Raw genomic sequence first — 27,645 nt, forward strand, 5'->3', positions numbered from 1 at the left:
GATATATATTAAAAAGAATTGAAAGCAGGGACTCAGATCATTGGACACGAGTTTTCATAGCAACATTATTTACAATAGCCAAAAGTAAAACTAAAAACCACTCCAAATGTCCATCAATGGATTAATGAGTAAACAAAATATAATATATATATTTATATCATATATATGCATATGCATATATATGTACATACACATAAATATAATAATATTATTCAGGCTTGAAAGAGAAGAAAATTCTGACACATGTAAAACATGGATGAATCTTGAGGATATTATGCTAAGTGACAAATATTGCATGATTCCATTTATGTGTGATTCCTAGAATGGGCAAATCCATAGAGACAGAAAGTATAATAGAGTTTGCCAGAGACTGGGGATGAGGGAGAATTGGGAGTTATTGTTTAATGAGTACAGGGTTTCTTTTGGAGATGACCAAAAAGTTCCGACAATAACAAATTATGGGAAGAATGTGAGGCAACAAGAACTCTCATAAATATAGAAGTATAAAATAATATAAATATTTATTATTGGTGGGACACCTGGGTGGCTCAGTAGGTTGAGCATCAGACTCTTGATTTCCATTAAGGTCATGATCCCAGGGTCATGGGACTGAGCCCAGAATCTAGAAGATTATCTTTCCCTCTGCCCCTCTCCCCAACTCATGCACTCTCTTTCCAAAAAAAAAAAAAAAAAGAACAAATATTTATTATTGGCAATATGTAACCATGAGGGCTCAAGGATAATGACATAGGGGTGAGAGATTTAAATTGTATGAATGATGACTTTTTCAGTTGAAGAGTCTAAATAAGGTTGTCAATATTATTACTTATGGTTTGTTTATGCCTGAAGTATTTTATTATTTTAAAAAGTTTAAAAAATAAAGTCATTGAAAGGTGGCATGTAAAACTGTGTGTTCTAATGTGACTAAGCTTCAGATATTCAAGCATAATTCCTTTGACAGAATCTCCACAAATCCTCATAGCAAATTCAGTCATTAGAAATAAATCCAGAAAAAAAAAAAAAAAGAAGTAAAGGCAGAACCAGTTTCTGGATCCTGGAAGTATCTCTAATAAATTTTCATGATAACTGCTTTTCTATTTTCATGACGGTTTCATATCGAGCACCTGGACCACTAGGAATATGCTAAGCCTGATGGTATGTATGTGTCATGAACCCCATTTGAAGGAAACAAGAAATATGCCATTTCCTTTAGAACTCTAAATTCCTGGAATGTATAGGTACTTACTGTTCACAGATTCTCCAGATACTAAAGGTTTAACCACTTGCTACATCAAAATTCAAACACTTGGACCAAAGAAATATTTATTTTTTAATTTGCTGGAAAAGCAATTATCATCTTTGCATTACTTTCAACTCTCCAGGTCTTGAATCTTAATTTGTGGCTAAGTTATCTTGGCCCTTGACCTTTCAAACCCATCTTTAAACCCCTAAGATTCCAACCTTAGCAATAAGAGATGAAGCCTCAGGGCCTGTTCTGTCCTTTTACACTACCATTAAGAAAAAGTCAGATCTGAAATTTCCCCCTACTTGTAATTAACAACTTGCCAAATAAATGTTGTGGGAGCCTAATTCTTTCTTTTTTTATCATTATAGTAAGAACACTTAGTATAAGATTTACCCTCTTAACAAATTTGGAAATGCACAATATGGTATTATTTAATATAAGTACAATGTTGTACAACACATCTCTAGAATTCATTCACTTTGTAAAACTTAATCTTTGTATCTGTTGATTGGAACTTCCCATTTTCCCTTTCTCTCAACCTCTGGAAACCAAAATTCTATTGTCTATTTCTATAAGTTTGACCATACCCCCTTAATGTAGTGAAATTATGCAGTATCTGTCTCATGGATTGGCTTATTTCATTTAGCATAATGCCCACCATGTTCATCCATGTTGTCATATATGGTAGGATTTCCTTATTTTTAATAACATCTATTGTGTGTATATGCCACATTTTCTTTATCCATTCATCCTTTGATGGACATTTAAATTGCTCCCATATTCTGGCTATTGTGAATGCTGCAGTGAATATAAGAATGCAGATATCTCTTTGAGATCCTGATTTATATATATCCAGAAATAGGATTTCTGGATCTTATGCTGGGAAAACTGGATATCCACCTGCAAAAGAATGAAATTGGACCCTTATAGCACACCCTACACAAAATCAACTAAAAATGGGTTAAAGATTTAAACTAAGACCTGAAATTGTAAAAATCCCATGAAACAACATAGAAGAAAGTGCTTTATGGCATTTGTCTAGGGAATGATTTTTTGGATATAGCACAAAAAAAGCAAAAATAAAGAAGTGGGACTAAGTTAAACTAAAAAAAAAAAAAACCTTGCTCATTTAAGGAAATAATCAGCAGAGTGTAAAGGCAACCTATGGAACGAGAAAACATTTACATACCTACATTAGATAAAGGCTTAACATCCAAAATATATAAGGAACTCCTACAACTCAATTTTAGAAAATTAACCCAGTTAAAAATGGGCAGAGGATTTTAAAAGAGACTGCTATAGGGAAGATATGCAAATAGCCAACAAGTAAATAAAAAAATGCTCAATATCATTAATGAGCTATCACCTCACACCTGTTAGGATGGCTATTACAAACAAAAAGCTAGCAAGTGTTGACAAGCATGTGGAGAAATTGTAGCCCTTGTACACTGTTGGTGGGAATGTAAAACTGTACAGCCACTATGGAAAACAGTATGGAGTTTCCTTAAATAAAAATAAAAACAGTATATGATACAGCAACAGTGACCTAAGTCTTTAAATGCTTTTGGTGTACATATTTTCAGTCACAGAATGAGTTTGAAACTTTTTTAAAGTTTGTTCATTAAAGCTTAATAACCTGGATACTTAATGAAGAGTCAGGAGTAGCAAATACAAATAATTGCTCCTCCTAAAAAAAGCTCTATTCTGGGGTAGAAAGTCATGCCTAGGGTTAAATACCATGTCACTAAGAAGTATGGGCTGCATCCCCTATCACTAGGACCAGACGAAAGAATAGGAAAGTATCAGTTCATAATTCAGTGGCTAAAATCCTGTCAAAATTAAATGTATAAATATATCAAGCTTTGAAGATAGTAAAATTAAGTATAACATTGTTTGAAAGGTTTAACAGAAATGGGAGTTTGATTATTTCCTGAATTCTGTTGTAGATTGAACTAAAGGCTTTCTTTATATCCTGGACTGAAAGCTACTTGAGCACAGACACAATAGGCATAGTGTTTACCATTCATTTCCCTAGTACCTTTATTTTTATTTTTTTTTTAAGTAAGCTCCACGCCCAATGTGGGTCTCAACCTCACAACCCTGAGATCAAGTGTTGTATGCTCTACTGACTAAACCAGCAGGTGACCTTTTCCCTAGTACCTTGTACATTGCTTAATATATAGTAACCACTTAGTAAATATTTGTTGAATAAATGAATCAATATTTCTCCAATGCTGACTACTTCATTCATTCTTTATTACTTAGAGTTATTATGAAAAACGTTCTGGCTTTCAACGTCTAATAACTTAAGCTTCATACTGATGTTCCAATGGGGCTCAAACCATAGTGTTCCATCATGTGATTTTTCAGGGCCCCAGGATTTGCAAAGTTATTGGGGTCATGTCCTATTTTTAACTCTTCCTTTAGTGATATTTAAAACAATGTCATCCCGACATAACAACATGTGCGTGGATCTAATGAAGTTTTGGATTTTGACCCCAGCTTTCCATAACCTAACTGTATTCCTTTAAGTAAACCATCTCAACACTGAACATTTTACTGATAAAATAATGAGATTAGGCTAGAATATCTTTATCTTTTCAGCACATTTAAGTCACTGAAAGAGTGACATGTTGTAAGTACAAATAAAGAACTTTAAATATTTCTGCTGAATATCAATGATGAAAATAGTAATAACAGTAATAACTAACATTTACACAGCGCTTATTATATGCTAAATGTTTCATACGAATTGTTCTAAAGGTTCCCGTAATTTTTTCACTTTAATATTTATATTTCGATTCAAAACTAAGGGCTTTAAAAATAATATATACTTTTTTCTGATTAACATATGTTCATTTAAAAAATTTTAGAAAATACAAAACACCACAAAGCAAAAACTTGATAAATTTTGGTGTGTATCTCTCAAGTATGTGTGCATATGTGACTTTGTATTTGTATATAAATAAATTTGAATTACACTGAAATCCTATTTTACAAATATTTACTCAAAATAAAGTGAACTTTTCCCTACAATATGACTTTAATTACTGCATATTATTAAATTGTATACCTTACCATGATTTAATCAATCCCCATTGCTAAATATGTTGATTGTCTTCAAATATTGTGATATTACAATACTGAAATGAATACTTTTATGCATAAAAAGATTATGGACATTTTTAATATGTTTCATACATATTGTGAAATTTTCAGAAAGATTTTACCAATTTATGATATGGTCAACAGAAGGCATTTCATTTTACCTTTTTTGACATTATTATTATTATTATTATTTACTAAACCTATAAAGGAAAAACGAAATTTTATTTTATTTTGCCTTTCTTAGATTACTGCAATTAAAAATAATCTTTTGTAAATTTATTATTTATCTTAGCTCATTTTTTCAAAATCAAGAGTTAGTCATAACTTAATTGGCTTGTAAGAACACTTTCTTATGGATATTAATTCTATAATACACCTTGCAAATATTTTTTCCAGTTGATGATTTGCTTCTGTTTCTGGTGTTATTGAATCCATTAATCCTCTTTTACTTTTTTGTTTAATCCCTGGAAATATCTTTATTATTACAGATTGTACAATATATTATTTGTTTATATTTTCTTTGATATTTTAGGTTTAAAAGCTTATATTGGGTCTTAAATTTATTTAAAAGTTATTTTGGTGTATGATGTGAGATAGAAATTAAATTGTTTTTTTTTCAGGAAATTTTCATAACAACTTTTCATGAATAATTTGCCCATATTTTCCCCATACACCGATAAGAAAACACTATTTAATATTTTCTTTTTTTTTTTTTTCAACGTTTTTTATTTATTGTTGGGACAGAGAGAGACAGAGCATGAACGGGGGAGGGGCAGAGAGAGAGGGAGACACAGAATCGGAAACAGGCTCCAGGCTCCGAGCCATCAGCCCAGAGCCTGACGCGGGGCTCGAACTCACGGACAGCGAGATCGTGACCTGGCTGAAGTCGGACGCTTAACTGACTGCGCCACCCAGGCACCCCAAGAAAACACTATTTAAAATCTATAAGCTGCTTAGAATTTTTCTTTGGGCTTTGTAGTTTTCTTTTGGTCTTTTAATAACTCTGTGAAGTGGGTATTACATTTTTATTTTAATATGCCAGAAGTGAGTTTTAGAATTGTTAATTGACTTGCTTCAGGCCAGATAGCTAATAAGTGACATACACCAGGTTGGAAACCAAGTATTTTAATTCAGATCCAAATTATCTTTCTTCATCACTACATTAGAGGATGAGACATTTCAAACAAGTATTTGGAGAATACTAAGTTTCAGGACATTTGCAGGTTTATAGTTGTAGGGATGGTTTCCACATTTTTTTATTATTATTGTTTTTTTTTAATTTATATCTAAGTTAACATATAGTTGTAATAATGATTTCAAGAATAGAATTTAGTGATTCATCACTTACATGTAACACCCAGTGCTCATCCCAACAAGTGTCCTCTTTAATTCCCCTTGCCCATTTAGCCCAGGCCGCACCCAAAACCCCTCCAGCAACCCTGTTTGTTCTCTGTTTTTAAAAGTCTCTTATGGGGGTGCCTGGGTGTCTCAGTAGGTTAAGCGTATGACTTTGGCTTATGTCATGATCTCACAGCTTGTGAGTTTGAGCCCTGCATCAGGCTTTGTGCTGACAGCTCAGAGTCTGGAGCCTGCTTCAGATTCTGTGACTCCCTCTCTCTCTGCCACTCCCCTGCTCATACTCTGTCTGTCTCTCTCTCAAAAATTAAAATAATAATAATAATAATAATAAATTAAAAATTGAGTCTCTTATTCTTTGTCTCCCTCTCTGTTTTTATATTATTTTTGCTTCCCTTCCTTTATGTTCATCTCTTTTGTATCTTAAATTCCACATATAAATGAAGTCATATGATATTTATCTTTCTCTGACTGAATTATTTCGCTTAGCATAATACACTTTAGTTCCAATCATGTTATTGCAAATGGCAAGATTTCATTCTTTTTGATTGCCGAGTAATATTCCATTGAGTATATATACCATGTCTTTATCCATTCATCAGTCAATGGACATTTGGGCTCTTTCCATACTTTGGCATTGTCGATAGCTACGGAGTTATTTCTAGAGAGTGTATCATAAGTCCTGGAGGGTGAATGCGGTAATAGTTGGAATGTCAGCAATGTTTTGGTCTCAAGGCTGTCAAGCATTATAGCATTATGAGATACAGAGGCCAATGATCCCCCAAAGGACGGTTTGGATACAACACCTGTTGTAACTCCCAGACATTGCTTGAAACCACACACAATCCCTTCATGCCTTCACATAGCCACCAGCATAGGTCTGGTTAACATCTAAAGATACTGTGTGCTATCTTTCCATGCTTTGCTATCCTTTAATAATTGTATCTAATGAAATATGAAATAAAGGCTATGGGCAGTCTACTGCTGCTGCTGTTTCTCTCAAAGAGGCAGCCCTGTATGTCTGCTCAGTATAGTGTCTGAGAACTTTTCATTGGTGTGCAGCTACAAGTGGCATCTGAACAGGGATGAGAAAAGTCAACTGGTTCCCAGCAGCGGACCTTGTCTCTCAAGCCTAAGGAAGATAACGGTTGTCCACTCATCTAGGTAGGAACTAAAGCACTCAATGCCTGCAATGAGACAAGAATAGTATCCCTAATCTTTTCTGTTCAAGCCAGGCATGCAGAATCCTTGGTCTTCTTGTTTCTTTTACTTTCATTTTCACATTCACTTGTCATGGGGGTTTCACTATCTAAGAGCAGAATATACATAAGGAGCAACTCCGTATGCTTTTGCACTTGTCAAGGTGTAAATTTTCAAACAAACATTTAACTCATGCCTCCGTTCGGAGACCAGATCTGTTGGAACTGACAGGCTTTAGGACTGTGAGACTTTTTTCTCTGTCCACTAGGATTTTATCCATCTCCACCCTTCTTTGCTGCACCTCACCTCTTCTGCCTTTCGTTCCCTCCTCCTACTTGTACACCACCTAGGGTGCAACCTACATGACTGACTTCTATACGTTCTTGGTGCCACTGGTACCATGGGCTTCTCCTCCTCCCCTTGATGTCAAGGAGCAAAGAGCACCCCACTAGATGTAAACCACCCACATCAGATTTCCCCACCAATGTCCCACGTAAAAGTTAACAATGGTAAACAAATTGCTTGACTTTTTCTTTTTTAATAAAATTTATTGTCAAATTGGTTTCCATAGAACACCCACTGCTAATCCCAATAGGTGCCCTCTTCAATACCCATCACCCACCCACTCCTCCCTTCCAACTCCCTTCAAGCCTCAGATTGTTCTCAGTTTTTGAGAGTTTCTTATGGTTTGGCTCCCTCCCTCCCTAACATTTTTTTCCTTCCCCTCCTCCATGGTCTTCTGTTAAGTTTCTAAGGATCCAAATAAGAGTGAACACAAATGGCATTTGTCTTCCTTTGTATGACTTATTTCACTTAGCATAACACTCTCCAGTTCCATCCACGTTGCTACAAAAGGCAATATTTCATTCTTTCTCATTGACACGTAGTATTCTATTGTATATATAAACCACAATTTCTTTATCCATTCATCAGTTGATGGACATTTAGGCTCTCTCCATAATTTGACTATTGTTGAAAGTGCTGCTATAAACATTGGAGTAAAAGTGCCCCTATGCATAAGTACTCTTGTATCCCTTGGGTAAATTCCTAGCAGTGCTACTGCTGGGTCATAAGGTAGATCTATTTTCAATTTTTTGAGAAACATCCACACTGTTTTCCAGAGTGGCTGCACCAGTTTGCATTCCCACTAACAGTGCAAGAGGGTTCCCATTTCTCCACATCCTTTCCAGCATCTTTAGTCTCCTGATTTGTTCATTTTGGCCACTCTGACTGGCGTGAGGTGATATCTCAGTGTGGTTTTGATTTTTTTTTCCCTGATGAGGAGTGACGTTGAGCATCTTCTCATGTGCCTGATGGCTATCTAAATGTCTTCTTTAGAGAAGTGTCTATTCATGTTTTCTGCCCATTTCTTCACTGGATTATTTGTTTTTTGGGTGTAGAGTCTGGTGAGTTCTTTATAGATTTTGGATACTAGCCCTTTGTCTGATATGTCATTTGAAAATATATTTTCCTATTCCATTGGTTGCTTTTTAGTTTTGTTGATAGTTTCCTTTGTAGTGCAGAAGCTTTTTACCTTCACGAGGTCCCAATAGTTGATTTTTGCTTTTAATTCCTTTGCCTTTGGAGATGTGTGGAGCAAGAAATTTCTGTGGCTGAGGTCAAAGAGGTTGTTTCCTGCTTTCTCCTCTAGGGTTTGATGGTTTCCTGTCTCATATTCATGTCTTTCATCCATTTTGAGTTTATTTTTGTGAATGGTGTGAGAAAGTGGTCTAGTTTCATTCTTCTGCATATTGCTGTCCAGTTCTCCCAGCACCATTTGTTAAAGAGACTGTCTTTTTTCCATTGGATATTCTTTCCTGCTTTGTCAAAGATTAGTTGGCCATACTTTTGTGGGTCTAATTCTGGGGTTTCTAATCTATTCCATTGGTCTCTGTGTCTGTTTTTGTGCCAATACCATGCTGTCTTGATTACAGTTTTGTAGTAGAGACTAAAGTCTGGGATTGTCATGCCTCCCGCCTTGGGTCTTCTTCAATATTACTTTGGCTATTTGGGGCCTTTTGTGGTTCCATACAAATTTTACGATTGCTTGTTCTAGCTTCGAGAAGAATGCTGGTACAATTTTAATTGGGATTTCATTGAATGTGTAGATAGCTTTGGGTACTATTGACAATAACAATATTTATTCTTCCAACCTATGAGTACGGAATGTTTTTCCATTTCTTTGTATCTTCTTCACTTTCTTTCATAAGCTTTCTATTGTTTTCAGCATCCAGTTATTTAACATCTTTGGTTAGGTTGATTCCTAGGTATTTTATGATTCTTGGTGCAATTATGAATGGGATCAGCTTCTTTATTTGTCTTTCTGTTGCTTCATTATTAGTCTATAAGAATGCAACTGATTTAGGTACATTAATTTTGAACCCTGCGACTTTGTTGAATTCATGTATCAGTTCTAGCAGACTTTTGGTGGAGTTTATCGGGTTTTCCATGTATAGTATCATGTCATCAGCAAAAAGTGAAAGCTTTACTTCATCTCTGCCAATATTCATGTCTTTAATTTCCTTTTGTTGTCTGATTGCTAATGCTAGAACTTCCAACACTATGTTAAACAACTTCAGCGAAAATGGACATCCCCGACGTGTTCCTGATCTCAGGGAAAAGCTCTCAGTTTTTCCACATGGAAGATGATATTAGCTGTGGGCTTTTCATAAATGGCTTTTATGATGTTTAAGTATGTTCCTTCTATCCCACCTTTCTCAAGGGTTTTTATTAAGAAATAATGCTGAATTTTGTCACATGCTTTTTCTGCATCAATTGACGGGATCATATGGTTGTTTTCTTTTCTTTTATTAATGTGATGTATCACATTGATTGATTTATGAATGTTGAACCAGCCCTGCAGCCCAGGAATGAATCCCACTTGATCATGGTGTATAATTCTTTTTATATATTGTTGAATTCGATTTGCTAGTATCTTATTGAGAATTTTTGCATCCATATTCATCAGGGATATTGGTCTGTAGTTCTCTTTTTTGGCTGGGTCTGTGTCTGGTTTAGGAATCAAATTAATGCTGGCTTCATTGAATGAGTCTGGAAGTTTTCTTTCCCTTTCTATTTTTTGGAACAGCTTCAGAAGGATAGGTACTGTCTCTGCTTTATATGTGTGGTAGAATTCCCCTGGGAAGCCATCTGGTCCCAGACTCTTATTTGTTGGGAGATTTTTTGATAATTGATTCAATTTCTTTGCTGGTTATGGTCTGTTCAAGTATTCTATTTCTTCCTGTTCGAGTCTTGGAAGGGTGTAGGTGCTTAGAAATTTATCCATTTCTTCCAGGATGGCCAGTTTATTGGCAGATAATTTTTCATAGTATTCCCTGATAATTGCTTGTATTTCTGAGGGTTTGGTTGTAATAATTCCATTTTCATTCATGATTTTATCTATTTGGGTCATCTACCTTTTCTTCTTGAGAAGCCTGGCTAGAGGTTTATCAATTTTGTTTATTTTTTCAAGAAACCAACTCCTGGTTTCATTGATCTGCTCTACAGGTTTTTTTTTTAGATTCTATATTGTTTATTTCTGCTCTTATCTTTATTATTTCTCTTCTTCTGCTGGTTTTGGGGTGTCTTTGCTGTTCTGCTTCTCTTTTCTTTAGGTGTGCTGTTAGATTTTGTACGTGGGATTTTTCTTGTTTCTTGAGATAGGCCTGCATTGCAATGTATTTTCCTCTCAGAATTGCCTCCACTGCATTCTAAAGCGTTTGGATTATTGTCTTTTCATTTTTATTTGTTTCCATATATTTTATAATTTCTTCTCTAATTGCCTGGTTGACCCATTCATTCTTTAGTAGGGTGTTCTTTAACCTCCATGCTTTTGGAGGTTCTCTAGACTTTTTTCTGTGGTTGATTTCAAGTTTCATAGCATTGTGGTCTGATAGTGTGCATGGTATGATCTCAATTCTTGTATACTTATGAAGGGCTGTTTTGTGACCCAGTATGTGATCTATCTTGGAGAATGTTCCATGTGCACTTGAGAAGAAAGTATATTCTGTTGCTTTGAGATGTAGAGTTCTAAATATATCTGTCAAGTCCATCTGATCCAATGTATCATTCAGGGCCCTTATTTCTTTATTGACTCTGTGTCTAGATGATCTATCCATTGTTGTGAGTGGAGTATTCAAGTCCCCTGCAATTACCACATTCTTATCAATAAGGTTGCTTATGTTAGTGATTAATTGTTTTATATATTTAGGGGCTCCCGTTTTTGGCACATAGACATTTTTAATTGTTAGCTCTCTCTAATGGATAATCCCTGTAATTATTATATAATGCCCTACCTCATCTCTTGTTACAACCTTCACTTTATAGTCTAGTTTGTGTGATATAAGTATGGCTACCCCAGCTTTCTTTGGACTTCAGTAGCATGATAGATAGTTCTCGATCCCCTCACTTTCAACCTCAAGGTGTCCTCAGGTCTAAAATGAGTCTCTTGTAGACAGCACATAGATGGGTCTTGGTTTTTTATCCATTCTGATATCCTATGTCTTTTGGTTGAAGCATTTAGTCCATTTACATTCAGTGTTATTATTGAAAGTTATGGGTTTAGAGTCATTGTGATGTCTATAGCTTTCATTCTTGTAGTGCTGTCTCTGGTACTTTGTGGTCCTTGAAACATTTCACTCACAGTATCCCCCTTAGGATCTCTTGTATGGCTGGTTTAGTGGTGATGAATTCCTTCAGTTTTTATTTGTTTGGGAAGACCTTTCTCTCTCCTATTCTGAATGATAGACTGCCTGAATAAAGGTTTCTCGGCTGCATATATTTTCTGTTCATCACATTGAAGATTTCGTGCCATTCCTTTCTGGTTGCCAAGTTTCAGTAGATAGATCTGCCACTACTCTTACGTGTCTACCTTGTAAGCTAGAGCCTGTTTATCCCTAGTTGCTTTCAGAATTTTCTCTTTATCCTTGTATTTTGCCAGTGTCACTATGATATGTCATGCAGAAGATCGATTCAAGTTACATCTGAAGGGAGTTCTCTGTGTCTCTTGGATTTCAATGCCTTTTTCCTTCCCCAGATTAAGGAAGTCCTCAGCTTGATTTGTTCAAGTACACCTTCAGCCCCTTTCTCTCTCTCTTCTTCTTCTGCAATTCCAATGATACAGATATTTTTCCATTTGATTGCATCACTTAGTTCTCTAATTCTCCCCTCATGCTCCTGGATTTTTTTTTATCTTTTCCTCGGCTTCCTCTTTGTCCATAATTCTATCTTCTAATTCACCTATTCTCTCCTCTGCCTCTTCAATCCGTGCTATGGTTGCCTCCATTTTATTTTGCACCTCATTTATAGCATTTTTAGCTCCTCATGACTATTTCTTGGTCCCTTGATCTCTGTAGCAGTAGATTCTCTGCTGTCCTCTATGCTTTTTTCAAGCCCAGCAATTAATTTTATGACTATTATTCTAAATTCTTGTTCCGTTATATTGCTTAAATCATTTTTGATCAATTCGTTAGCTGTCGCTACTTCCTGGAGTTTCTTTTGAAGAGAGTTCTTCTGTTCCTTCATTTTGGGTATTCCCTGGGGTGGCTCCAAACCGCAGGGCACTTCTCCTGTACTGTCCACAGTAACTTGTGTTGGTGCCTGGGGCCGCAGTCAGACCCGTTTTCTGCCCCCAGCCCATCTCTGGGGCCACAGTCAGACTGGTGTGTACCTTATCTTACCCTCTCCCAGGGCAGGGTTCACTCTGGTGTGGTGTGGCCCCTTTCTGGGCTACTTGCACACTGCCAGGCTTGTGGTGCTGCTTCAATAGGATCTGGCATATTAGCTAGGGTGGATCCGCAAGGTGCACAGGGTTGGGAGGGGAAGGCTTAGCTGGATTTGCCATGGGTGGTCCCCTGTGGGAAGGGTTCTGCAGCACTGTGAGGGAGCCATACCCATAGAAGGGATGGATCCAGAGAAGCACATTGTTGGGCGTTTGCAATGTGCAAGCAAGTTTGGTGACGGGAGCTGGTTCCCTTTGGATTTTCAGCTGGGGGATGGGAGAGGGAGATGGCACTTGCCAGTACCTTTGTACCCCACCTAGCTGTGTTCTGTTTTCTGGGCCTCAGCAACTCTCCCTTTGGTGTCCTCTTGCCCTCCTGGCTCTCCGAGAGCAGATCTGTTGACTTTTAACAATCCAGATGTTAAGTCCTGCTGGCTGTCAGAACTCTCACAGTCCAGCCCCTCCGCCTTTGCAAGCCAGACTCTGGGGCTCTGCCTTTCAGGGAGGGCTGCTCCTTTACTGCCCAGCTCCTTCCCGCCAGTCCGTGTTTGCGTGCACCACCTCTCCACCCTTCCTACCCTCTTCCGTGGGCCTCTTGTCTACTCTTGTCTCCAGAAAGTCTGATTTGCTAGTCTTTTGGTGGTTTTCTGGGTTATTTAGGCAGATGTGGGTGGAATCTTAGTCATCAGCAAGATGCTGTGAGCCCTGCATCCTCCTACGCCCCCATCTTCCCAAGCAAGAAACCAAATTGCTTCACTTCTTAAGTGGACCCAAATGGAACATGTTTGGTATTTAAACTAATTTAAGACAGACATGTTTTTATAGCCAGTGGCATTTAATATATTAAACTTTTTCTACCTACGTTTACCAAAGGTCAAACAACCTCATGTTATCTCTGTTGCAATTTGTTAACAAAAAGACAACTTAAGATGATGACTCATTATATCTCAAACCTTTTCATGGGTAATTGTTAAAATAGCTTTCAAAGTCTTTGATAACATGAAACTTTAAAGTTTTGCTTGGTTTATAAACTGGATTGAATTCATTGGACATTTAAGCCTTTTCCAATTCTAATGGAATGCTGAAGCATTGATTATTAAACATAGGTCACATAGGTCATATAATCACAATTGTGACTAAACAATGTCTCTTTTCATTCTTTTTTCACCAGAACACACATTCTCTATCTAAACAAATTTCTATTCCTCTTTCTCAAGCAAAAAATCTCATTCATTCTTGCTCAGAATGTAAACAATTCCCCCCTACCTACTTGCTCCACGGAGTAAATCCTCAGGGCCTAACAGCCAACAAATTACAGCAAATGGATCTTTTACCCATATCATCTTTTGGGAAAACTGAATGTATCTATAGACACTTGTATCTATAGACACATGTATCTATATACACTTTTCCTGGATACATATGGGCTTCTGCCCAGAGGGAGGAATGCACTTCATATGTTATTTCTCATTTATTGGAATGTTTTACAGTGATGGATGTACCTGAAAAGATTACAACTTTTAATGCCCCAGCTTACATCTCAAAACAATTACAGCTCTTCTTACAATAGAATATGTGCCACTCCACTAAAATTCCTTATAACCCACAAGGTCAAGCCATCAGGGAACATGCAAATGGCCCCCTAAAATTATTTTTATTAAAACAAAAGGGTGGCAATGCCACCCTTAGGGCCAGATTAATGAGAGCCTTATTCACATTAAATTATTTACAATTAGAAAATTTCCCTCCACAATGCTCAAACATTTTCAAATGAAACAAAAACTCCCAAAATCCAAGGTATGGCATAGATTGCCCAAAGAGGGGCTAATCTGGGAGGGTCCAATACAACTGTTAACCTGATAAAGAAGTTACGCTGCTGTGTTTTCTCCTCCAAGTCCTGTATGGGTACCTGATCAGTTATTAAAACCACATCATGACGTGGCACCAGGGACTCAAGAATCCAATACCAAACTTCAAACTAACAGTGACCCCTCCCAATGGGATGTTGAATCCAAAGAAGAGGAAGACTAATCACTCAGCCAAGATATCTCCTGGAGTGATGTTAAAAAATTAACCTCACAGGCTGAAGAGGCTCTAATCAACATGGGCATGCCTGTGATCCCTGAAAATATGTTCCTTTCTGTCATCTCTTGCTTACTGTCAACTTAGCTGAGGTAATACTCCTGCTAATGTGCCTGCATTCTTTACCTGTTTCTTCTAGTCACCCACACACTACTTTTACCTACTAGGCTCATCTTCTTAGCCCTCCTATGTTTAATTTAGTCTCTTGAGAAGATCCAGAAATTCTTATCTAATGACTCCTCTATTACTGGAGTCATTAGACTGGGTTCCCATTAATGCTGATGATTCATCTAACTATCCATCCCATAAGCTCCCAATAAATTGGACTTTTTCTCATTTGGGCATCACCTTTGTTCCTATTATAATCTTAATACTTGCAATATTAGTCAAAGTGTCTGTGTCCCTCTGCACAAACAATGGTATATGAATGGCATATTTAAACACCAGAAGATGAATCTCGGGTAAGTACTATCAAATGTCAACATTTTTTCCTGACAACATGAATAGTAAGAAACCTAACTTCTTTCCATTATGATAATTTTAGCCCCATATGAAATCCTAAGCTTGTGGGTCCAATACTCAGACTCAAATACCCTACTAATACCTATTCCTCTATTAAGACTTCCTCTTGATGCGTTAGTTTACCATTTGTTCAAAAAATTTTAAACAACTTAAAAATCATATTGCAAAAACAATTACAAGAGCCTCAACAAGAAATCCAACAGGCTACAATTAACACTCTTAATGATATATCTCACTGTATAAACCCAAAAAACTGGTTCTCTGTGTTCAATCTACACTCCTGGTTTAGTACTACTATAATATTGTTACTAATCTTGTTTTTTGTTTCAGTTGTCAAAATGTCTCTTTGCTCCTCTAACAAGTCACCCAAGATGTTCTTCACCAATACCCAAATGCTCACCACTTCTATGATAACTCCTGGTCCTGCTAATAAAAAATAAAAGGGGGGATATGTGGAGTTATTTTTAGAGAGTGTATTGTAAGCACTGGGAAAGTCAATGGGGTAATTGCTGAAACATCGGTGATGTTCTGGTCTCAAGGTGTTCAGACACGATAGCACTATGAGATCCAGAGCCCCATAATCTCCCAGAAGCCAGTTAGGAGGCAGACCCTCTGCAATTGCCAAGCAGTTCCTGAAACTGCGCATCTTCCCTACATGCTTGCACATATAACAACAGATATGTATTTGGTTTATGTCTGGAAGCTCTTTGTGTTTTCCTCCCATGCTTTGACATTCTTTGATGTTTATACCTTGTGAACATGAAATAAAGACTCTTTCCAGTTGGCTAATGCTGCAGCTGCTGCTGCTGTTTTGCTAGCAGAAGCAGCCCTGCCCATCACTCATTCTAAGTGACTGAGAATTTTTTCTTCATTGTTTGGCTACACAAGGCTGTCATTCAAAAGATAAGGAGAAATAAAGAGTTTCCCCGACAAACAAAAACTAGAGTTTGTGACCACTAAACCAGTCCTGCAAGAAATTTTAAGCAGGACTCCTTGGGTGGAGAAAATATGAAACAAAACAAAAATGACCAAAAGCAACAAAGACTAGAAAGTACTGGAGGACATCACCAGAAACTCCAACTACACAGGCAATACAATGGCACTAAATTTGTATCTTTCAGTATTCACTCTAAATGTCAATGGACTAAAGGCTCCATTCAAAATACATAGGGTACCAGAATGAATAATAAAACAAGACCTATCTATATGTTGTTTAAAAGAGACCCATTTTAGACCTAAAGACACCTGCAGATTGAAGGTAAGGGGATGGAGAGCTATCTACCATGCTAATGGTCACCAAAAGAAAGCTGGAGTAGCCATACTTTTATCGGACAAACTAGACTTTAAAATAAAGACAGTAAGAAGAGATTAAAAAGGGAAATATATCATAATGAAGGGGTCTAGCCACCAAAAAGATCTAACAATTATAAATATTTACGTGCCCAACTTGGGAGAACCCAACTATATAAATCAATTAATCACAAACATAAAGAAACTCATTGATAATAATACCATGATAGTAGGGTACTTCAACACCCCACTTACAACAATGGACAGACCATGTAAGCAGAAAATCAACAAGAAAATAATGGCTTTGAATGAAACACTGGACTGGATGGACTTAACATATACACTCAGAACATTTCATCCTAGAGCAGGAGAATACACATTCTTCTCAAGTGAACATGGAACCTTCTCCAGAATAGATCACATACTGGGACACAAATCAGCCCTCAACAAGTACAAAAAGATTCAGATCATACCTTGCATATTTTCAGATTACAACGCTATGAAATTTGAAATCAACCACAAGAACAAATTTGGAATGCCCTGAAATATATGGAGGTTAAACAACATCCTACTAAAGAATGAATGGGTTAACCAAGAAATTAAAGAGGAAATTAAAAAGTACATGGAAGCCAATGAAAATGAAAACATGACAGTCGAAAACCTCTGGGATGCAGCAAAGGTGGATATAAGAGGGAAGCATAGAGCAATCCAGAACTTCCTAAAGAAGGAAGAAAGGTCTCAGATACACAAGTTAACTTTACACCTAAAAGGGCTGGAAAAAGAACAGCAAATAAAGCCCCAAATCATCAGAAGATGAGAAATAATAAAGAAAACAATGATATCGAAATTAAAAAAAACAACAACAGTAGAACAGATTAATGAAACCAGGAGGTAGACCGTTGAAATAATTAACAAAATTGATAACCCCCTAGCCAGATTGATCAAAAAGAAAAAGGAAAGGTCCTAAATAAATAAAATCACAAATGAAAGAGGAGAGATCACAACCAACACCACAGAAATACAAATAATAATAAGAGAATATTATGAGAAATTATATGCCAATAAATTGGGCAATCTGGAAGAAATGGACAAATTCCTAGAAACACACAAACTACCAAAACTGAAACATGAAGAAATAGAAAATGTGAACTGACCCATAACCAGTAAAGAAATTGAATACATAATCATAAGTCTCCCAACAAACAAGAGTCCAGGGCCAAATAGCTTTCCAGGGGAATTCAACCAAACATTTAAAGAAGAGTTAACACTTATTCTTCTGAAGCTGTTCCCAAAAACAGAAATTGAAGGAAAACTTCCAAATTCATTCTATGAAACCAGCATTATCTTTATCCCAAAATCAGACAAAGACCACACTCAAAAGGAGAACTACAGACCAATTTCCCTTATGAACATGAATGCAAAAATTCTCAACAAGATACTAGAAAACTGGATCCAACAATACGTTAAAAGAATTATTCACCAAGATCAAATGAGATTTGTTCCTGGGATGCAACTCTGATTCAATAACCACAAATCAATGTAATACATCATATTAATAAATGAAAGGATAAGAACCACATGATTCACTCAATAGATGCAGAGAAAGCATTTGACAAAATACAGAATCCTTTATTGATAAAAACCTTCAAGAAAGTAGGGATAGAATGATCATACCCCAAGACCATAACAGCCATAATCGAAAGGCCCACTACCAATATCATCCTTAGTGGGGAAAATCTGAGAGCTTTTGCCCTAAGGTCAGGAACACAAAAAGGATGTCCACTCTCACCACTGTTATTCAACATAGTGTTGGAAGTCCTAGCCTCAGCAGTCAGGCAACACAAAGAAATAAAAGGCATCCAAACTAGCAAGGAAGAAGTCAAAATTTCACTCTTTGCAGATGACATGATACTCTATGTGGAAAACCCAAAAGACTCCACCAAAAACCATCTAGAAGTTTTCTGAGCTGATACTATAGAAGACTTATGAAAGAAATTGAAGGCACACACAAAATAGGAAAAACATTCCATGCTCATGGATTGGAAGACCAAATATTGTTAAAATGGTGATACTACCCAAAGAAATCTACATATTCAGTGCAATCCCTATCAAAATAACAACAGAATTTTTCACAGAGCTAGAACAAACAATCCTAAAATTTGTATGGAACCAGAAAAGAACTGGAATAGCCAAACAATCCTGAAAAAGAAAACCAAAGCTGGAGGCATCACAATTCCAGACTTCAAGCTGTATTACAAAGCTGTAATCATCAAGACAGTATGGTAATGGTACAAAAACAGACACATAGATTAATGGAACAGAACACAGTACCAGAAATGGGCTTCAAATATATGACCAACTAATCTTCAACAAACTAGGAAAGAATATCCAATGGCAAAAAGACAGTCTTTTGTCAAATGTTGGGGAAACTGCATGGTGACATTAGAAGAATGAAACTGGACCACTTTCATTTTGTGTACACCGTACACAAAAATTAATTCAAAATGGATGAAAGACCTAAATGTGAGACAAAAAGCCATTAAAATCCTACAGAAGAAAACAAGCAACCTAGGCCTAGACTGCAGCAACTTCTTACTTTTCATGTCTCTAGAGGCATGGGAAAAAAAAGGGAAAATGAACTATTGGGGCCTCATTAAGGTAAAAAAAAAAAACTTCTTCACAGAGAAGGAAACAATCAGCAAAACTAAAAGGCAACAGATGGAATGGGAGAAGACATTTGCAAATTAAATATCAGATAAAGGATTAGTGTCCAAAATCTATGAAGAACTTATCAAACTCAACACCCAAAAATCAAATAATCAAGTGAAGAAATGGGCAGAACATATGAATAGAAACTTTTCCAAAGAAGACATCCAGATGGCTAACAGACACATGAAAAATGCTCAATATCACTTATCATCAAGGAAATACAAATCAAAACCCTGATGAGATACCACCTCACACCTGTCAGAATGACTAACCTTAACAACTCAGGCAGCAACAGATGTTGGTGAAGGTGCAGAGAAAGAGGAACACTTTTGCACTGCTGGTGGGAATGAAAATTGGTGCAGCCACTCTGGAAAACAGTATGGAGGTTTCTCAAAAAGTTAAAAATAGAATTACCCTATGACCCAGCAACTGCACTACTAGTTATTTATCCAAAGGATGCAGGAGTGCTTTTTTGAAGGGGCACATGCACCCTAATGTTTATAACAGTGCCATCTGTAGCCGCACATTGAAGAAAGAGTTCTCAGACACAAGACTGATGGACATGCAGGGCTGCCTCTGTGAGAGAAACAGCAGTGGCATTAGTCTGCCTTAGTCTTATTTCATATTTCTGTCTTAGTCTTTATTTCATATTTCATTAGGTGTAAGTATCAAAGTATATCAAAGCACGGAAAGACAGCACAGAATCTTTAAACCTTAGCCAGACCTATGTCTGGTGAAAGTATGAAGGGAGTGCATGTGGTTTCAAGGAATGTCAGGGAGTTACAGCAGGTGTTGTATCTAAACTATCCTTTGGGGGATCATGGGGCACTGTATCTCATAATGCTACATGCTTGACAGCCTTGATGCCAGAACATTACTGACATTTCAGCTATTACCCCATTCACCCTCCAGGACTTACAATACACTCTCTAGAAATAACTCCACATCTCCCTCACCCCTTTTGTATTTTATTTGCATGACCAGGAGTTGTCACGGAAGTGGTGAGCATCTGGATATTGGTAAAGAACTACTTGGGTGACTTGTTAGAGGGGAAAAGAGACATAATCAGCTTGACAACTGCAACAAAAAATAAGATTATTAGCAATATTGTAATAGTGTTGAACCAGGAGTAGAAATTGAACCCAGAGAGCCAGTTTTTTGGGTTGATCCAGTTAGAATTATTGTTGAGAGTGTTAATTGTGGCCTGTTGGCTTTCTTGTCGAAGTTCTTGTAATTGTTTTTGCAACTTGATTTTTCAGTTGTTAATGGAGATTTTACATTTTTTAATTCATCTTTAAGGGCAAGTCAAATGCCTGACTTAGATGTTGATGTATTTGATTCCAGTACCCATCGTATGAAGTGGAAGTGATACAGTAGGTTGTGAAAACTGAGTCACATACAAGTTCTGATTGGGTGCACAATGCCTGTTGATTTTCTCCTATCCAGACAATAACGGCTTCTAATGCCTGAAGTTGGGTGACGATTTGTTGGTGAATCTTCACCTGCTTTTCTAAATCTAATGTAGTGCTTTGCATATATTGATTTATTTGTTGTGTGGTCTGTAAAGAGATGTCTATAGAGGCAGCTGCGGTGGCTGCTGTTGTTGCAAGTGCCCTAATGGTCAAAATAGTCTCCAACACAATGTCTAGAAACCTTTTGACTCTCTTTCTGTCTGCCAATGCAGAGGCAAGCTGTTGCAAGGAGCCCCCCCTCCACTTGCCAAGGCAGACTTAATTCGACTGGCAGCCAAAGTTGTGCCTTTTGTTTGACAATATAGGCAAAAGTCATATGTAAATGTGGTATGTTTGTAGTAAAGAAACAAGGGGTCACCCATGTTTTTTTTCTATGAAAACAGTGTGTGTCTCATTAAAATATGGAGCTGCAGATGTAAGTAAGAAAATATATGGTCTTGTAGTTCCTATAAGAGTGCTGTTGATTCCATCAGTATAGGACCAGTTAAATTTGCCATGTATAAATGTAGCAGGACCGTGTCTAAATTTTCTTTGGATAAATGGCAAGCCAATCCTCCAAGAGGAAGTTTTAATACAGGAAGAGGTATTAGTGGAGTATTTGAGTCTAAGTATCGGACTGCAAATTCGGGACTCCATATGGGGTTACAAGTGTCATAATGAAAAGGAAGTGACCAATTGCAGATTCGTGCTTCCCAAGTTCTATTACTTTCCATCACCATCAGTCGTTGGGGTCCCCAATTCTCAAGGAATGTATTGTTAAATAGGGATATTTGGGTAAAATTATAAGAATGGCAGAAGTCCCCTGAGAAGCCATACTAGGACCCTATCTCTAGTCGTGGTCTAGTACATACTGGCATTGGAGGTTCTGGTACTCGTTTTACCTCAGTTAGGTTTCTTACTATTCGTATTGTGAGGGAAAAAATGTTGATATTTGGTAATACTTACCTGAGATTCATCTTCTGGTGTTTTAGGTATGCTATTAATATACCATTGTTTGTGAAGAGGGACACAGAGACTTCGGTTAGTATTTTGAGTGTTAGGATTATAATAGAAACATAGATGTCCAAGTGAGAAAGATTCCAATTTATAGAGATCCTATGGGATGGATAGTAGACGAATCATCAGCGTTCATGGAAACTCAGTGTCCTCCAGTAATAGAGGAGTCATTAGGTGATATAGGAATTTCAGGATCTTCCTAGGAGAATAGATCAAACATCAGAGGGCTAAGAAGATGAGTCCAGTAGGTAAAAGTAGAGTGTGGGTGAATATGCATACATATTAGCAGGAGTATTACCTTGGTTGAGTTGGCAGTAAGGCAAGAGATGATGGATAGAAACATGTTTTTAGGAGTCATGGTCATACACGTGTTGCTTCAAACCTCTTCAGCCTTTGAGGTTAATTTTTTAACATCACCCCAGGAGATCTCCCAGTTGGATTATTGATCTTCCTCTTCTTTTGATTATAGATCCCACTGGGAGGGGCACTGCCAACAGTTTGAAGTTTGGTATTGGATTCTTGAGTCCCTCCTGCCAGCTCATGATATGGTTTTATTAACTAAGCAGGTACCTACACAGGGCCCTGAGGAGAAAACACATCAGCACAACCTTCCACCAGGTTAACAATTGTATTGGACCCTTCCATATTGGCCCCTCGTTGGGCAATCTGTACCATACCTTGGGTTTTGGGAGTTCCTGTCCCATTTGAAAATGTTTGAGCATTGTGGAATGAAAATTTCTATCTAACTGTAAATGATTTAATGTGAATAAGGCTCTCATTAGTCTGGCCTTATGGGTGGCATTTCCCCCCTTTTGGCAAAGCATGATTAGAATAACAAAAAGAAAAAGAAGTCTAAATAAAAGTTTTTTGATAGTTGATATTTTTTTGTTTATTTAGTTTTATGTTATTAATTTTTGTTTAGTTTGAATGTAGTTATTTAATTTTGGAAATTTTTACTCATACGTTTTATAATCTTAAAGATGTCAAACACCTGCATTTGTCTCAGAAGTTATTTTTATAAATCTCTGAATATGAAACATATTTTGTAAGAGAATCAGTACAAAAAGTATAAATGATAAAAGACTTAAAATTGGACATGGTTAATAATGTGATATGAGAGTTTATTATGGTGCAATTGACAAGGAAATTTGGTTATTTTTGGAACATAAAACTTTTTGATAATTAGAATATCAAGTGATGACCTTATATGAAAACATATTAAAATTTTAAGAATTATATATAAATTTTTGAATAGCTATAGCATTGACCTAAGCAATACAACCTAAGGTTTATCATTATTTGTTTGGCAGGGCTTTTTAAGTAACATATTAAATTAAAAGGGCCAATTGGTTAAAAAGATTTATTTACAATTTAAATCTTGGAAAATTTGTTAAAATCTTAGAAAGTTATGAAGCATATCCTAAATAAGATTATATTTCATTATAAATTTTAATTATTTATTTAACCAAGGTGGCAATAAGAAATTTTAAAGGGAAATATGTAGGATTATATAGTTCTTAGCAAAACCTAGTTTTTAACGTTGAGAAGTTTTGACTGAGTAATTAAAGACCTGATAAATACAAAACATAAAACTTTGGTGTTTTTTGGTAGACAAAAGAGAAAAGACCTTAGTTTACTTTTTTTTTTTTTCAAGAGCAAAGCCACAATCCAAGAAAACTGTTTTATGAATAGAGGGAAAGGTAGAATTTTAACGTTGTATTAGTGTATTTTTAAAATCCATTTATTTTAATCTTAGTCTTTCTTAAGCATACATATAATTTTTTCTAACTTACCCTTTGCATTTAGACTTTGTCCCAAGCCATTTTTTCCAAATGACTAGTCTCATTTTGGACAAAATTCCTTTCTTTTACCTTTAACAAAAATGTATTCTAATTACTTGTATCTTTCTTATATATCTCCTATTTTTCTACATACAGAGTTACTTTACTTATTTCCATCAGTCTTAATTACATTTAGCAGAATTTTAGTGTATTAGGAAAAACAGCGAGACAGTGTTACACTTCTCTTCATTAGGGATGGCCGGGGTGTTCTCCAGCAGTTTGGTTAGGTTTTGGAACACTTCTATATATATATTGATCAGGGTTGTCTGAAAATTTGTTTAGGTCCATTTTTATTTGTTTAAAATCTTGCAAGGAAAATGGAACCTTTATGGGGCCAAAGGTACCATGAGGTATTTTAGTCAATAGATACATTACATGTGCCTTCCTTTTAGGGGGAAGATTTTTTATCCCTGACAACCCTGGATAAGGAAGGTATGAAGGTCTAACAGGTGGCTTTTCCTGAGAAGAGCCCTCAGAGAGGAAGTCTGCAAGTACTTGCCTTTCTTGGCTGCTTAAAGTGGACAGGAAGTGAGCACCTAATTTACAACTCTTACATAAGTTTGCCTGGTCATGTAAAGCAAAGAAAACCTGCATATAAGGAACTTCTGACTATTTACCTTCTCTTCTGTGACACAGATCTAACTGTAAGATAGTACTGTTATGGCATCTAACTCAGGCAGGTCTGGAACATATTTATCTCATCCTCTTTTTTCACAAACACCACCGACATTGCCATTGCTACTTTCTCAGTCTCCAATTTGCAGCTATTTCCTGCCTCCCTGAAGGTCCCTTATGTTTTCCTGCCTAATGTTAGCCTTTTCCCTACATATTTCTCCGCCTGGAATAGGGCCTCTAACTGCCGTTAGGGAACAGGAACAATTATATTTCTGTCTTCTTCAAGGTGATAAAAGACGGTGTGGGGGTACAGCAGTCAGAGTCTACCAAAGGGTAGGCTAAGTGGTTCAAAAGCTTCATAGGAAGGCTTGCATTCATGAGGTGACATAAACATTGGTGGACATAAAGAGAAAAACACAAACTAAGGAATTATATTGACCAACAAGATGGCATCTCTAAGATAATGTCCCCAGTTTCCAAACCAGTTAAACAACCCAGGAGAGACACTGACTTTGTCCAATTGTGCCCGAATGTCAACTTTTAGTTGTGAGAATCTGTGAGAATTATTAGTTATGTTACAACAACATATGTCATGGAATTTCTCATAACCCAGGTGATGGAGGAACATAGAAGAGATGATGCCACCAAGAAGGCTGGAGATGGATAAAATCCCAGAAGACAGAGAAAAAAGTCTCCCAGTTTTAAAGCCTATTAGTTTGGATAGATGAGTAGAGGCAGAATTTTTTTCAATTCCTGCCAACTATTTTAATCAAGTTTTTCTTGTAAAGCATGAGTAGCAATGTGGCATAAGTTCTAGTTATGTAAATGAGTGATCTTTATTGGTCCAAGAGCATTTTTTTAAGTAGCTCCCTATGCACTCCCAAAAGGCCATTTCAAGGGATCCTTCAGTGGGGTACCATGGGCATTGCTGATAAATTATGGAAAACAATTGGGTTAAATCTTTGTCTGGGGCTTTACATCCTGATGAGTGCAAAAGCATATGGAGTTGCTCCTTATGTATATTTTGCTGTTTAGATAGTGAAACTCCCAGGGCGCCTGGGTGGCTCAGTCGGTTAAGCGGCCGACTTCAGCTCAGGTCATGATCTCACGGTCCGTGGGTTCGAGCCCCGCGTCGGGCTCTGTGCTGACAGCTCGGAGCCTGGAGCCTGTTTCAGATTCTGTGTCTCCCTCTCTCTGACCCTCCCCCGTTCATGCTCTGTCTCTCTTTGTCTCAAAAATAAACGTTAAAAAAAATTAGATAGTGAAACTCCCATGACAGGCAAACATGAAAGCAAAGGTAAAAGAGACAAAAAAATGAAGGGTTATGCACTCCTGATTGGAAAAGGAAAGATTAGGGATATTTGCTGGTCTCCTTTTGGACACTGAGTGGTAGTAGTTCCTACCTGAATTAGCGGATGTCCTTTTCCCTTTAAGGGTCTGAGATATGAGGTATGCAGCTAGGAGCCAGTCAATTCTGCTAGTCTCTGTTCAGGCGCCACTTGTAGCCACAAACTGAGGAAAAAATTCTCAGTCACTTAGATTGAGTAGATGTGCAGGGTTGCCTCTGCCAGCAAAACAGCAGCAGCAGCAGCAGCAAACTAGAAATAGTCTTTATTTCATGTTCACCAGGTATAAACATCAAAGAATGTCAAAGCATGGGAGGAAAACACAAAAAGCCTCCAGACATAGAACAAATACACATCTGGTGTTTATGTGAAAGCATGCAGGGAAGATGTGCAGTTTCAAGGACTGCTAGGCAATTACAGAGGGTTTGTTCCCTAACTGGCTCCTGGGAGATCATGGGGCTCTGGATCTCATAGTGCTATCGCGTTGAAAGCCTTGAGACCAGAACAATCCTGATGTTTCAGCAATTACCCCATTCACTTTCCCAGGGCGTAGGATACAATCTCTGTAAATAACCATATAGCCTTGGCTGGATACAGAATTCTTGGCTGCATATTGTCCAATTTAGCATGTTGACTATATCTTGCCACTCGTTTCTGGCCTGCCAAGTTTCTGTGGACAGGTCAGCTGTGAACCTGATCTGTCTTCCCTTAAAGGTTAAGAACATTTTTTCCCTTTCTGCTTTCATGATTCTTTCCTTGTCTCTGTATTTTGTGAATTTGACTATGATATGCGTTGGTGATGGTCGGTTTTGGTTTAATCTAATGGGAGTTCTCTGTGCTTCTTGGATTTTGATGTCAGTGTCCTTCCCCAGATTAAGAAAGTTTTCCACTATAATTTGCTCACATACACCTTTAGCCCCTTTTACTCTCTCTTTATCTTCTGGGATTCTGATGATTCAGATGTTAATTCTTTTTAATAACTCACTGAGTTCTCTAGTTCTTGTATCATGCTCTTTTGTCTTAGTTTCCCTCTTTTTTCTGGTTCATATTCTCCATAATTTTGTCTTCTATATCGCTGATTTACTGCTCTGCTGTGTCCGCCCTTGCCTCCGTAGCATCCATTCAAGATTGCATCTCAGTTATAGCATTTTTTAATTTCATCCTGACTAGATTTTACTTCTTTTATTAGAAAGTGATTCTATGCTTTTGCAACATCAGCTAGTATCCTTATTATCATGGTTTAATATTCTAGTTCACACATTTTGCTTATGTTTTTGTTCATTAAGCTCCTGGTTACCATTTCTTCCTGTTCTTCTTTTGGGGGTGAATTCCTACATTTTGTCATTTTGGAGGAAAAACATTAATAAAATATAAATTAAAAAATTAAAAACAACACAAAAAAATCAAATAAAGGAAGCTAGATCCTAAGTGTATTTTGATCTGATTGTTGAAAGAAGCTTGATAGAATGGAGAAAAAAATGGAAAGAATAAGAAAGAGAAGGAAAAAAAAGGTACTAAACACTTAAACATTTAAAAAATCTATATAACAAAATAAATAAAATGAAATGAAGAAAGTGAAATAGCATAAACACTTTACAAAAAATGAAAAACATAGTAAAAATATTTTTTAACTATTACAAATGTTTCTTTTATTTTTTATTACACTTTTTAAAATTTGAATTTATTGTCAAATTGGCTTCCATACAAAACCCAGTGCTCATCCCAAAAGGTGCCCTCATCAATACCCATCACCCACCATCCCCTACCACCCAACCCCATCAACCCTCAGTTTGTTCTCGGTTTTTAAGAGTCTCTTATGGGGGCGCCTGGGTGGCTCAGTCGGTTAAGCGTCCGACTTCGGCTCAGGTCACGATCTTGCAGTATGTGAGTTCGAGCCCCGTGTCAGGCTCTGTGCTGACTGCTCAGAGCCTGGAGCCTGTTTCAGATTCGGTGTGTCTCTCTCTCTCTGACCCTCCCCCGTTCATGCTCTGTCTCTCTCTGTCTCAAAAATAAATAAACGTTAAAAAATTTTTTTTAAAAAAGAGTCTCTTATGCTTTGGCTACCTCCCTCTCTAACCTCTTTTTTTTCTTCCCCTCCCCCATGGACTTCTGATAAGTTTCTCAGGATCCACATAAGAGTGAA

Source organism: Panthera tigris, chromosome X (genome assembly GCF_018350195.1).
Source record: "Panthera tigris isolate Pti1 chromosome X, P.tigris_Pti1_mat1.1, whole genome shotgun sequence".
Taxonomy (NCBI): domain Eukaryota; kingdom Metazoa; phylum Chordata; class Mammalia; order Carnivora; family Felidae; genus Panthera; species Panthera tigris.